Source organism: Lepidochelys olivacea (genome assembly GCF_965140295.1).
Source record: "Lepidochelys olivacea isolate rLepOli2 genome assembly, chromosome: 8".
NCBI classification, from domain to species: Eukaryota; Metazoa; Chordata; order Testudines; family Cheloniidae; genus Lepidochelys; species Lepidochelys olivacea.
Window position 1 is genome coordinate 51566272 of NC_140418.1, and position 12120 is coordinate 51578391.

Below are 12120 nucleotides of genomic sequence, written 5' to 3' on the forward strand. Positions count from 1 at the left end.
TAGCAGGGTTGCAGTTCTTCTGAGGTTCGCTGTCTGTAATTTGGCTGCTGTCTTGGTAGAATAGGGGTGGGCAAACTTTTTGGCCTCAGGGCCACATTGGGTTTCCGAAATTGTATGGAGGACCTGTTAGGGGAGGCTATGCCTCCCCAAACAGCCAGGCATGGCCCACCGTCACCCCCCCAGGAATCCTGCCCTATCCAACCCCCCCTGTTCCCTGATGGGGGGCCCCCCCCGGGACCCCTGCCCCATCTACCCCTCCCTGTCCCCGACCACTCCCCGCCGCCCCATCCAACCCCTCCTCTCATTCCTGACTGCCCCCTCTCCCCCTGGGGACCCCTGCCCTATCCAACCACCCCTTCTCCCTGACTGCCCACTGCTGCCCCCATTCAACCCCCTTGTTCCCCGCCCTTTGACCGCCCTGCCCCCTATCCGCATCCCCAGCCCCTCGAACTCTCTTGCCCTTTATCCAACCCTCCCTGCCCCCTTATTGCATTGTCTGGAGCACCGGTGGCTGAAGGCACTACAGCTGCGCCGCCCAGAGCAGCTGTGACGCCTGGCTGGAGCCAGCCACGCCACCACACACCACCAGGTCAGGCCAGGCTCTGCGGCTCCACTGCCTGGCAAGAGCTCACCGCCCTGCTGCCTAGAGCATTGCGCCGGTGGTGCAGTGGGCTGAGGCTGTGGGAGAGGGAGAAGAGCAGGGGAGGGGCCTGGGGCTAGCTTCCCAGGCCAGGAGCTCAGGGGCCGGGCAGGACGGTCCCGCAGGATGGTTGTGGTCCGCGGGCCGTAGTTTGCCCACCTCTGTGATAGAATCTGTTTAGTTTTGGTTTACAAGTAGACTGGACAAGGATGAAGAGCATTTTACATTTCACAAGATTCTTTCTGAAACTTCTGCCCTCAGATTCCAGGTTCTTTGTCTGCCTTTTTCAAGGACAAAGGGGGATAATGACCAGAGGCAAGTTGTAACTGTTTGGCAGGGGACACAATTTAAGGTTATGGGCGGCACCTGACTGCCCTATATGTCGCCTCTGCTGCCCACCCCATTGTCCCTTTGCATGCTCCCCATCTCTTGGTTTCCTCCCACTTTGCCCCTTAGCCCCAGAGGCCCGCTGCTCCTCCTTAACACCCTCCGGCGGGGCACGTCCAGCTCCCAGTGCTGTGCAGAGAATCGGCCCTGGCGGGAGCACTCTACATACCTGCAGCCAGGCTGGTGGGCTCCTTGCTCCCCTGCTGCCTCTGGTCTGGTGCCCTGGAAAAGTCCAAGACTCTCCTGCACAGAACACTACCCAGGAGAGCCAAGCCCTGTGTTTGCCAAAGCCACCTGGAGTCCTGCACAGCGCTGGCACGGGGGAACCTCTATGTCCCTCAGATAAGTGCTGGTGTGGGGTGGGAGTGATTTCCTGCCCCAAACTCACAGGCTCTGCAGTGGCCCCCCAGGCAGGGGCTTAGAGCCATCTTTGTCCCTCCGCCACCCTGCTCAGCCCAGGCCCTGGCCCCCAGAAGAACACCCTATGACCAAATCTGCTCCATCCCCTAGAGTTAATCTACAGTTAGTATGCAAGTGCCTTTGTGCCCAAGGCAGCAGCCATGCATGGTGCTGTTCCTCCTCCAGGGGGCATCCTCCCCTGCTGAGCCACCTCTGGACAGGCTCCATGGCTGCTGATGCCCCTGCACAGCCCAGCACCTGCCACTTGTTCAGGGAAGGTGGGGATGGATCTGCTGGTTCCCCCGCAGCCCAACTCCCCTCTGCTGGGCACTGGCAACAGCCCTGCCCTGCCTGCTGCCACCACCTGCTCCAGTGGCCCTTACCGGCTCCAGTCTGCTGCCCAGCTGGATGGTCTCTCCACGGAGAGCCCTGGGGGGACTCAGCTACTCCTGCTGAGCCACCTACACTGCAATAGCTCTGCCCTGCAAGTCCCGCTGTGCTGGTGGATGCCTGGCTGGAAATGGAAGGCAGAAATCTGGGGAGGCATGTGACCTGCGTGCTGCCCCATGCATCGCCTCTGATATTGAGCTGCCACATCCTGCCTCCTTCACCCTATGACCAAATCTGCTTCCTACTAGCCTCTCCTACTTCAAGGGTACGTCTTCACTACCCACCGCCTTGGCGGGTAGTGATCGATCTATCGGGGATCGATTTATCGCGTCTCGTTTAGATGTGATAAATCAATCCCCGAATCGAAGCCTGTACTCCACCTCGGCAGGAGGAGTAAGCGGAGTTGACGGGGGAGCCGTCGCGGTCGACTCACCGCCGTGAGGACGGCCAGGTAACTTGAACTAAGATACTTCGACTTCAGCTATGCGAATAGCATAGCGGAAGTTGCGTATCTTAGTTCGAAACCCCTTCCCCCTCCCCACAGTATAGCCCAGGCCCAAGTAGCAGCAGAGGGAGCAATTCATTTTTCCTACACTCCCCCCCACCCCCCTGCGCATGTAGCAGCAGCAATGCTCCCAACAAAAGCTACAGGGAGCAACACTTATCACATTAATTTCTTCTTTAAAGGCACAAAACAAAATTTTCAAAAGCACCTAGTTTCAGTTTTCATAAGAGACTTGGGAGTAGAGATCAGAATTTTCCAGCAAAACGTTTTTTTTTTTTTGACAGAACATGCTGATTTGTCAAAACAAACTTCAAGAATGAATGGCTAATCTCCTGATTTGAAACAAAGTTTCAAAATTGTTGAAATGTCCCATTTTGATACTTTCTAAATAAAAGCAAGTTTTTTTTTGTTTTGAAATCACTTTTTGGTTTGACTTTTTAGGTAATTTAAATTTAAAAGGTAGAAAAATTGTACAGATAAAACTATATAATTTTTGTCTTGATTTGGGAAATTTTTGGATATCTTGAAAAGTCTCACAAGACAGGAAAACCAGTTCCTGCCAATCTCTGCTTAGGGACCTTGCGTACCTTTGACTTTTATTGAGACTTAGGTTCCTGAGTTCCTAAGTCACTTTTGAAAATGTGATTTGGGCTCCTATGTCACTTGGGTACTTCTGAAAATTTTACCCGCAATGCCTGTATTGTTGTATCTGGCTGAAAGCCCCAGATATAGGCTTTGGTCTTAGGATTTGCACCACAGAATATAGTTCTATCGTGTAGTTCAGTTGTAAGGATATCTCTGAGCTCTCAACCTGCCCTTGTTTGAATCCTGGAACTTGCAAGTCAAACTTCTTAACTGGCAAGAAAAGCTTTTGGAATGTTCATGGATACCTATTTGTATCCCAGGGGGCAGTCTGCTGCAGGGTCTAACATTAAAACAGCAGCTGCAGGAAGGCCAGTTCAGGGTTAGAAATACTCAAGATAGTGGAGTCTTGCAATTTAGAACCTAAATCCCATAATGGGCACTGAAGTGGCAGCATTTCAGGATTCTCTTCAATCCTCTGCTGAAATGCTCAGTAAATGTGGAATAGATTTGGTCAGGGTATTGAGGGAAGCAGGAGGAATACTGTTGAGACAAGGCTTAATCTGCTGCATAGGTCATGGGGCTTTGCTTCTGCCCTTGCAGATGTTTCCATGCCACCTACTCTTGGAGTACATTTGACCCAGTCTAAAGCAGCTGACACAGCATGTCTAAGACGTCTCCAACACTGAGATATGCAAGGTTGCTGCCTGGAGATCATTTCACACATTCACACAGCATTACTTCTGTGAATTGACAGCTAGATCTGGTGCCTGAGGGCAGTTGTGCAGTATTAAACTAGTTCTCCTTCAACCTGCCTCCTCTTAGGGTGATTAATGCTAGTTAATTTCCCAAGAGTGGGAATCCGTACTGGCAATACTTCAGGGAGAAAGAAAGGTTACTTAGTAAATAACACTAGTTTAAAATGACAGTATAGATCCATGATTCCCCTGCCACTTACCTTCCTCTCTTCTTCAGAGTCTTTAAGATTTTGTTTGTTTGTCTAGACTGAAAACACAGTTTCAAACAAGAATAATTTTACTGAACCCAGTACTGTTTTAAAACAGACTTAGGCCAAATCTACTCGAGCAATTTTGGCTGGTGTAGCAATGTTGGTTAGGAGTATGACTTTTTTTTTTTTGTAAAGACATTCAATACCTACAAAAGCCCTAGTGTAGATGCAGTTATACCAACATAAATTGCTTTCGTAGTATAGCTTATTGTGCTTGCCAAACTAGTATAAATTATACTGGCAAAAGAACTTTTTTGATAATATAAGCTGCATCTACAGGAGCAGAATTTGATGATATAGTTTTACCAATAAACCTCTTATAGTGTAGGGCAGTGGTTCTCAAACTGTGTGTCCAGACTCCAGAGTGGGTCATGACACCATTTAAATGGGGTCCCCAGGGCTGGCTTAGACTTGCTGAAACCTGAAGGCTTCAGCCCTGGGCAGTGGGGTTCAGGTTACAGGTCCCCTGCCTGGGACTGAAGCCCTTGGGGCTTTGGCCCTCCCCGCCCGGGGTAGCAGGGCTCGGGATTTGACTTTGTCCCCCCTCCGCCCAGGGCAGCAGGGCTCAGGCAAGCTTAGGCTTCGGTCCCCCCTCCTGGGGTCATGTAGTTATTTTTGTTGTCAGAAGGTGGTTGTGGTGCAATGAAGTTTGAAAACCGCTGGTGTAGGGCACCCAATTTAGAAAAACACTAAATGAAAAGGATATGGGTTGGAGTCAAGGTCTTTGCTTTTGTAAAACCTTCCACTTAAAGGTTCAGTTTAGCAAAGAAGCATATCTGGGGCCCTGGCAGACAATGCTTTCCAAATGGTCCTGACTAAGAGTACATGTGCTAGTCCCAAGAGAGTTAATCTACAGTTAGTATGCAAGTACCTGTCATTTTCTGCTAACTTTCAACTGTTGACCTTCTCACCAATGCTATCTCATCCTCTTTAGCGCTACCTTATTCACAACTTAAAAATAAATCCTGGAATTTCATCTTCATACTCTCTTATTTGTCAGAATTATTTCTTCCCTTGCCCTTTCTTCTTTGCTTTTCATAATTCCTTGCTTTCGTCTAGTTTAGATTATAATCTCTTCAGGGCAGGGACAGCATTGCCTGTATTTCTGTAAAGGGCTGTGTAAATATGGGTTTGTGGACTCATAACATTATGAGTAAACATTACATAACAAGTAGAGAATGAAAGAGGTTGGCATTCTTGAACTGCTATCCCTTTGTATCAACGTGTTGTTTTTTAAATTATTTTTTTGTGGGGGGAAAACCTCAAATAAGTGTGGTTCATTTTGGGCTGAACTGTGATATTTCATTTAGTTCCTTCTTTATGTACAGTAACTCCTCACTTAACGTCATCCCGGTTAACGTTGTTATGTTGCTGATCAATTAGAGAACATGCTTGTTTGAAGTTATGCAGTGCTCCATTATTTGGCAGTCACCTGCTTTGTCCACTGCTTGCAGAAAGAGCAGCCTATTGGAGCTAGCTGGTGGGGGCTTGGAACCAGGATGGACCAGCAGCCCCCCTATCAGCTCCCCTAAGTTCCCTGTGCAGCAGCCGCCCAGCAGGCTATAAATTGCCAGGCAGTTCAGCTGTCTCTCCCCGCACTTCCGTGTCCTGCTCCTGCCCTCTGCCTTGGAACTGCTCCCGGGAGCCTCCTGCTTGCTGTGCAAAGGGAGGGGAAGAGGGGCGAGAGGGGTTCTAATGTCAGTGTGTCCCCCTTGCTCCTGTACCCCATCTCTACAGAGAAGTGGGGGGACAGGACAGGGCTCAGGACGAAGGGAGCTTGCTGGCAGCAGCTGCTGTCTCAATTTGCTGATCTACTTAAAAAAGCAGTGTACTTAGAGTGAGGTCAGCGTTCTTAAAGGGGCAATGCATCTCTCACACACGCACACACAGAGTCTCTCTCTCTCTCTCTGCCATGCTGTCTCCTCCCTGCCTTCGTGCTGCCTTGTAGCGTGTGACACTACATTAACAACAATGTGTTAACCCTTAAGGGCTCAGCCAAGTGCTAGTTAATCATTTAGCAGTAAGGCATTCCCTGGGAAATATTCCACCCTCTGACTTCACCACCTCAACCAAGCTTCACAGTCATTATTGCTATGTACAGTATTAAATTGTGTATATGTATGTATAAAATATAGTCTTTTGTCTGCCAAAAAAAATTTCCCTGGAACCTAACCCTCTTTCCCCCATTTACGTTATTCTTATAGAGAAATTGGACTCTTTTAACATCGTTTCGCTTAAAGTAGCATTTTTCAGGAACATAACTACAATGTTAAGCAAGGAGTTACTCTATGTTTTTTGTCAAAACTGTGAGAGGCGCTTTTTTTTTTAAATAGTCTTTACAATCCTAAAAACTGAACAAAAAGGGAGGGGAGAAGAAAACCCCTGTTCTTAAGAGGTAGTAAGTCTGGATGAGATCTGTGGGTTCTTTGAATCCAAGATAGATGCTACTTTCTGGTAATCTGAAGAAGCAGTGTAAGCATGATTAGGATCAGTTTTATGAATTTGCCAAAATGCTAGCTATTTTAAAGCTGAAATCTAACAAACTAGATTTGCCAGTTATAAGTGTTATAGCCAGTGTTGAGTGAAGTCTAACTATGATAACCCCTTTTTTGCTAAGTGCAAGGAGTGTTAGTTGACTAATTTTAACACTTGGTTCTTTCCAGGCCTACATTTACCTTGGACAATGTTTCTCAGGTCAGGACATTTGGTTATTCTTAACCAAGCAACAGTTTATTAATGCATCCAGAACCACATACATATACAATCAATCAGTCAATGTGGACATAACAAATGTTCTAGACATGTACTGAACACAAAATATACATGCAGTCTTATAAGAAATTAGCATAGACCAGTGTTGGGGGCCCAGCAGCTATACCAGGGAACAATACAAATCACTAAGATTTTCTTATTATATTTACTAATAATCATCAATTATCAATTCTCTACCTCTAATACACTTCTTATATTTCCAGTATTTCTCTATGGAGTAAAGATGCAACTGTTTTGAAGGAACTTTTAAGAGTATGATCCCTGCTATTTGAATTATTTGGTATGAAAAAGACAAGAATATCAAAAGCAATTGCTTATCATTTGTCCGTCTTAGGCCAGTTTGGTCACAGGCATTTAGCAGACTCTGAGGTCCACACTGTGGCCTTAAGGTTTATATTGTTTCCAAGTCCACTGGAGAAGGGCAGTGCTCTTAGCGTATGTCTATGCTGTACACATATATACACACACACACCATCACTCAAAGAAGAACTGCAGTTACATCTACACTGCAAAATATATATATAAAACCTGTAGCAGCGAATCTCAGAGCCTAGGTTAATGGACTCAGGCTCACACTGGGAGGCTAAAACTAGCTGAGTAGACGTTCCTGTCCATGTTCCAGCCCAAGCAGGAATGCCTACATTACTATTTTTAGCCCTGGAGCACAAGCCCAACTCAGCTCACCTGGGCTCTGAGACTCACTGCATCAGGTTTTTTATACATATATATTTTTGCAGTGTAGATGTAACTGCAGTTCTTCTTTGAGTGATGGTCCCACAGATAGGGACCACAATCTCAAAGAACCTCCAGTTACAGGTAAGTAACCTCCTCTTCCTGTTGGGCAGTGGTCAGCTGGGCACTCAGCTTTCAGCTCTTATTTTCTCTGCTTCTTCCATTCCTATCCAGTAGATGGCATCAGTCTACAAGAAATTTCTTCAATCCTTTACTTTTCGGAGGCTTTTTATATTTGATTGACTTCCAAAATTGTATTTAAAATTTACCTAGACTATTAATTCAAATATCCCCATTTTTAAGTAAATTCTTCTGTTTTTCTAAAGTTTTATATCCAGATTAGGTGCTTATATCTTTTAGTATTCTTTAATCTTCTGGTGTGTTAAAATTCCTATCGCTTCTATAGTGCAACAATAATTTAGAGAGAACAAGCAAACGTCCCCTATAGTTCCTAGATGGTACGTTCTCTGATTATATCTATTATATCTCATTTCACATCTTTTAGGGCATACCATAGGCTGAGACATTACGTTGGAGGAATAAGACAGATTGTTCACTTAGAGACACAGATCTGATTCATTAGACAGACAAATGTACAGTTTCTAATTTCAGGTGAAATATATATTTGGCTGCTTGGGATAACAGGAAGTTGGACCTCTGGAATATTCAGCTTTTTGGGTTATCCAGCAAGCTATTTCTAACTGGTCTGAACTTACATTTTCTACTCCTCTCTAGTCCTTGGCTAACATATAGGAGACAGTAGAGCACTTGGCACAGGGGGGGAAAAGGGGTAGTTATTCTGATCTGTCTCCTGGCTAGGGATTCTCTGTCAATAGACCAAGAAAGATAGAAGTTTCATCCACATGTAAATTATGGGAGTGTCTGGTTTGAGGGACTAACAGTAGTGATAAGACTCCTTCTCAAGCGTCTGAGCTTGCCTTTCCTGGAAATAGTGTACTTCAACTTCAATTTAGTTGATGCTTCAGGACAAGATTTCTCACATGTTGAGATGGGCATGTTGATTCTCATCCTCCCCAAGAGGAAGCTAAAGATTTTGAATATACCATTGTGTGATCAATGTCAATCTTTCTTGTTGCAGAGAGTTTAAAGGGCAGAGACGACTGTAGCTGTTCATAGATCTTCAAGGCATATTTGATACCTGTATTAATTACAGTTCCCAAGGTAGGATTTCATGTGTGTGGAAGGTAATCAGAGTTGTGAACCTTGCCACTAGTTAAAGAGCCCTAATCAAGTTTTAGGCAACTGTTGGGTCTCAAATATCTGGTGAAAAGTGTCCTATTAGATGGATTTCACTAGTACTTGTTGAATAATATATTCAACCTGCTGCAGAGCTGGTAAAATGCTGTAAGAAACTATTGAATAAGTGTTGAATAAACTCTATGAAAAATCACAAGATTCACTGGATAAGACACTCATTAAATATTATTACACCTGTCTGGTATCACCACCAAACATGGACCAATGAGCCAGGTAAATTTGGCTCATACATTTCTGCACAGATACTTTTCTGACCTTTTTGTTTTTCTAGTAATAGCTCCTTCCACTGGTCGTAACCCCAATTAGGACACAGTGAACTAATGACACAGCTGAAAACTAAGTTTAGGCATTGCTGCAGAAACTTACTAACAAAGAATATAGTTTAGAAACCTTGTTGGAAGGTCGGCCTCTGAGAAGCGGGAAACCTATTATCCCATTGTCTGCCTTTGCGTGGCTACCAGAATGGATGCAGGCATTCCAGCCTCAACTGATGGATCTAAGTTCTAGTAGGGTTAATCATGTAAAAGTAAAAATATTTACTGGGTGGCAGACTCTGATGCGAGAAGAATAGACAAAGGTGTAGAGAAGCTGTATTTAGAGAGAAGGGACTATATCTATATCCACTTTGTGGGCTAATTAGCAATCTTGTCTTAGGGAAGCTCACAAGCAAAGGAACTGTATTCACTACAGAATTAAACTAGAGTGGTGATGCATGTCTGCTAAAAGGGTAGTTGTCACTAATCAGCACCTTGAGGCTTTGTGGGTGAGGTTAAGTGGAGTAGGGCACAGGATACTATGAAGATATTACATGTAGCATTCAGCAAGAGCAATCTAAAAGAAAATGCAGAGATAAAGATTGATAAAAGAAATGAAAAAGCATTCAGTAGGAAATATGCCTAAATGGTGTCTGCAAATGAAAACTGCAAATCTAGTATTTGATCTTGTTTGAGTGAGTGTAAGACAAACCAAAAATAATAGTGTCCCCTTAGTTTACTAATACTCTCTCAAATAGACCTCATTCATGAAATCGTCTGAGTAAAAATCCACCATCAAACTATAAAGCTTCAAATAGAATATCCATGAGGGAATTGAGAAATTTATTTTGAAAAAATGAGCAATGCTAGAAGGAGACAACAGACAAGCATAGTATCAAATTACATTAAAAAATACGTGAAGAGAAATGTTAATATTGCATGATTAAGTACTCAAAAGTCAGGAAATGCTGGAGCTAAGATTGCATGAGCCCTTAAGGTACAATCTATAACTAGATGATCACATAAATTTCTCAAATAATACAAAATATTATTAATATTTTATATGCCTTTGATACAAATGACTAATATCTTTTGCTATTACTATTACTCTGTTATGCCAGATAGGGACAATAAAAGACATTTATGTATAAGGTGCACAGTGAATGAGGCTGAGTTTTTCACTCTACAAATTTATAAGATGCAGTTTTTTCCTACAACCATATAGAGCATGATCCTGTGTGTAATGTGAAATATTATGTGATCATGCAATTAAAGACTGTATTTCAATGCCATATGCACAAGAAGGTAGAATAAGTTACATTTCTTGACTTTTAAGTGCTTATCTCTGCAGAATTAATATCTCATAGTTAATTTTTAATAGAATATTTATAGAATAAGTAATTTGGAAAGGGAAAAGAACTGCATAATTCCAGATTGGCGGTATACTGCTAGTGCAGTTTCCCGTGAGGCCAGGTCTCCTTTAGAGTCATTGTTTAAAAAAGATTGTTTAAAAACATTGCTGTGCATGTCTGAAGTTTGCATTTTTTCTAATTCTGTCAAATCTCAGCCAGTTTTCACTAGAGTGCTTAGTAACCACTGACAAAGTGGTTGCCCTGCGAAAACATCAGTTTTCTACCTACAGTCATTTCATATGCAGAGCTGTCCAAAAAAGGGTTGCAAGAATTTGTTTGTTGAGGAACAATTTTGTTCGCTCTCCTTATAGTCTGTAACAGCTCAAAAGTTGTCTCAAACTTATGGAGAAACTAGACACAGAAAATTTCAGCCCAGTCAGTGAAACTTAAGGAAATATTTAAATAACTGAAAATAGTGGGTTATAATGGAAATATATAAGCAACTGAAAATATAGACATTGCTAGCAGTTTACCTATCGTAGGGGGGTAGTCCAACAAGGGGAACCAATTGTCATGGTTCAGGGATAGCTGCACTTTCAGCCTCTCAGTATCTCTGAGTACAACCCTGCAGGTGATAGACCTCTTGCCTTCATCTCTCTGGGATAATTGTGCGCTTCCTCCCTGACTGTCAGACTGGGTCCTGGGCTGTAGCACCCTGTGAACTGACTGACTTCTTTAGCAGACCCGACTGGGTTAGAGCCCTGCCAATTTTCTCTTCAGGAGCTGTGAGCTTTTCAAAACAAAGTATTCAGTCTCAATAGCTAGAACAGAGCATTGGGCTGACCTAAAGCTTAGGTAGATTTGGCTTATCCAGACACCCCCAGATCTGGGAACTGAGGCTCAGTCTGCTTCCCCACTGTCCCTGAGTCTCTGTCCCTGTCTTCAGGGGCAGACCTTTCATCAGTCCCAAATCTCTGTGTCTCCCTGCCTCTACGGAACTTGGCCAAACCAATTTATTCGGTTGGCAGAGAAAGAGTTCCAAGCAGTTGATTCTCTGTTGTCCATTAATTATTGGTAAATGGGTGTCTATCAGAAGTTTCTCCACACTCTTATCTGTGTGCATGCTAACCCATGTGTAACCCTTAGCAATAAATAAATCTGAATAAGCTTGCATTAACCGTTAGTAATCGTATAGCAAATGCTATAACAATCAAACACCGATATATATAATATTCATAAAATATTTCAGATATCTTCCATCTCCTCATCAGTAACAACCTTCATTCAAAAGTTCCTCTGTCCTTTTGTATGCCATACTGATCAGAACAGTGGTCCATCTATCCACATATCTTGATTCCAGTCCTCTGTTATAGTTGGTTGTAATGACCGTGTGTCTTTGTTGGCAGTACAGTTACTTCATGCTTTTGTAGAGTCTTGAGGCCTTGGGTGTAACAAGCCTTGTAATCTGATTAGTAAATTCTGCCTGATTTTAACAGTATGGAAATGAGTAGCACTTCAGACCAATGGCTCTTGGTCCCTCAGTCATGGGGAAACCAGTTTCCAGGTACAAGACTTACCTTGTAATTGTACAGGCTGTTTGTTTTTGTTGCTTGGTGCCTTTTTGGCACAGACATATGTACCTCTGTGTGCTATGCACAAGTCTCTTTGCATAGTTGCATTTCCTGGTAGCTCACTTGTTTTATAATAAACTTACTTCCCTTTTTCTGGATTGTAACCTCTCCAGATTTTTGTGGTTGGGTTGGATCTGCTGCATCCTATCTGAATATTATTACCAGATCAGTGAAAAATTAAACAAATCT

The 12120-nt window shown here is 43.7% G+C and overlaps 1 protein-coding gene across 2 annotated transcripts in view; it reads left to right on the top strand.

The window, feature by feature from the left end:
* The window catches only part of RASAL2 (RAS protein activator like 2), a 267847-nt gene that overhangs the window by 134840 nt on the left and 120887 nt on the right, over positions 1-12120 (top strand). The gene's annotated exons all lie outside the window — the stretch shown is intronic.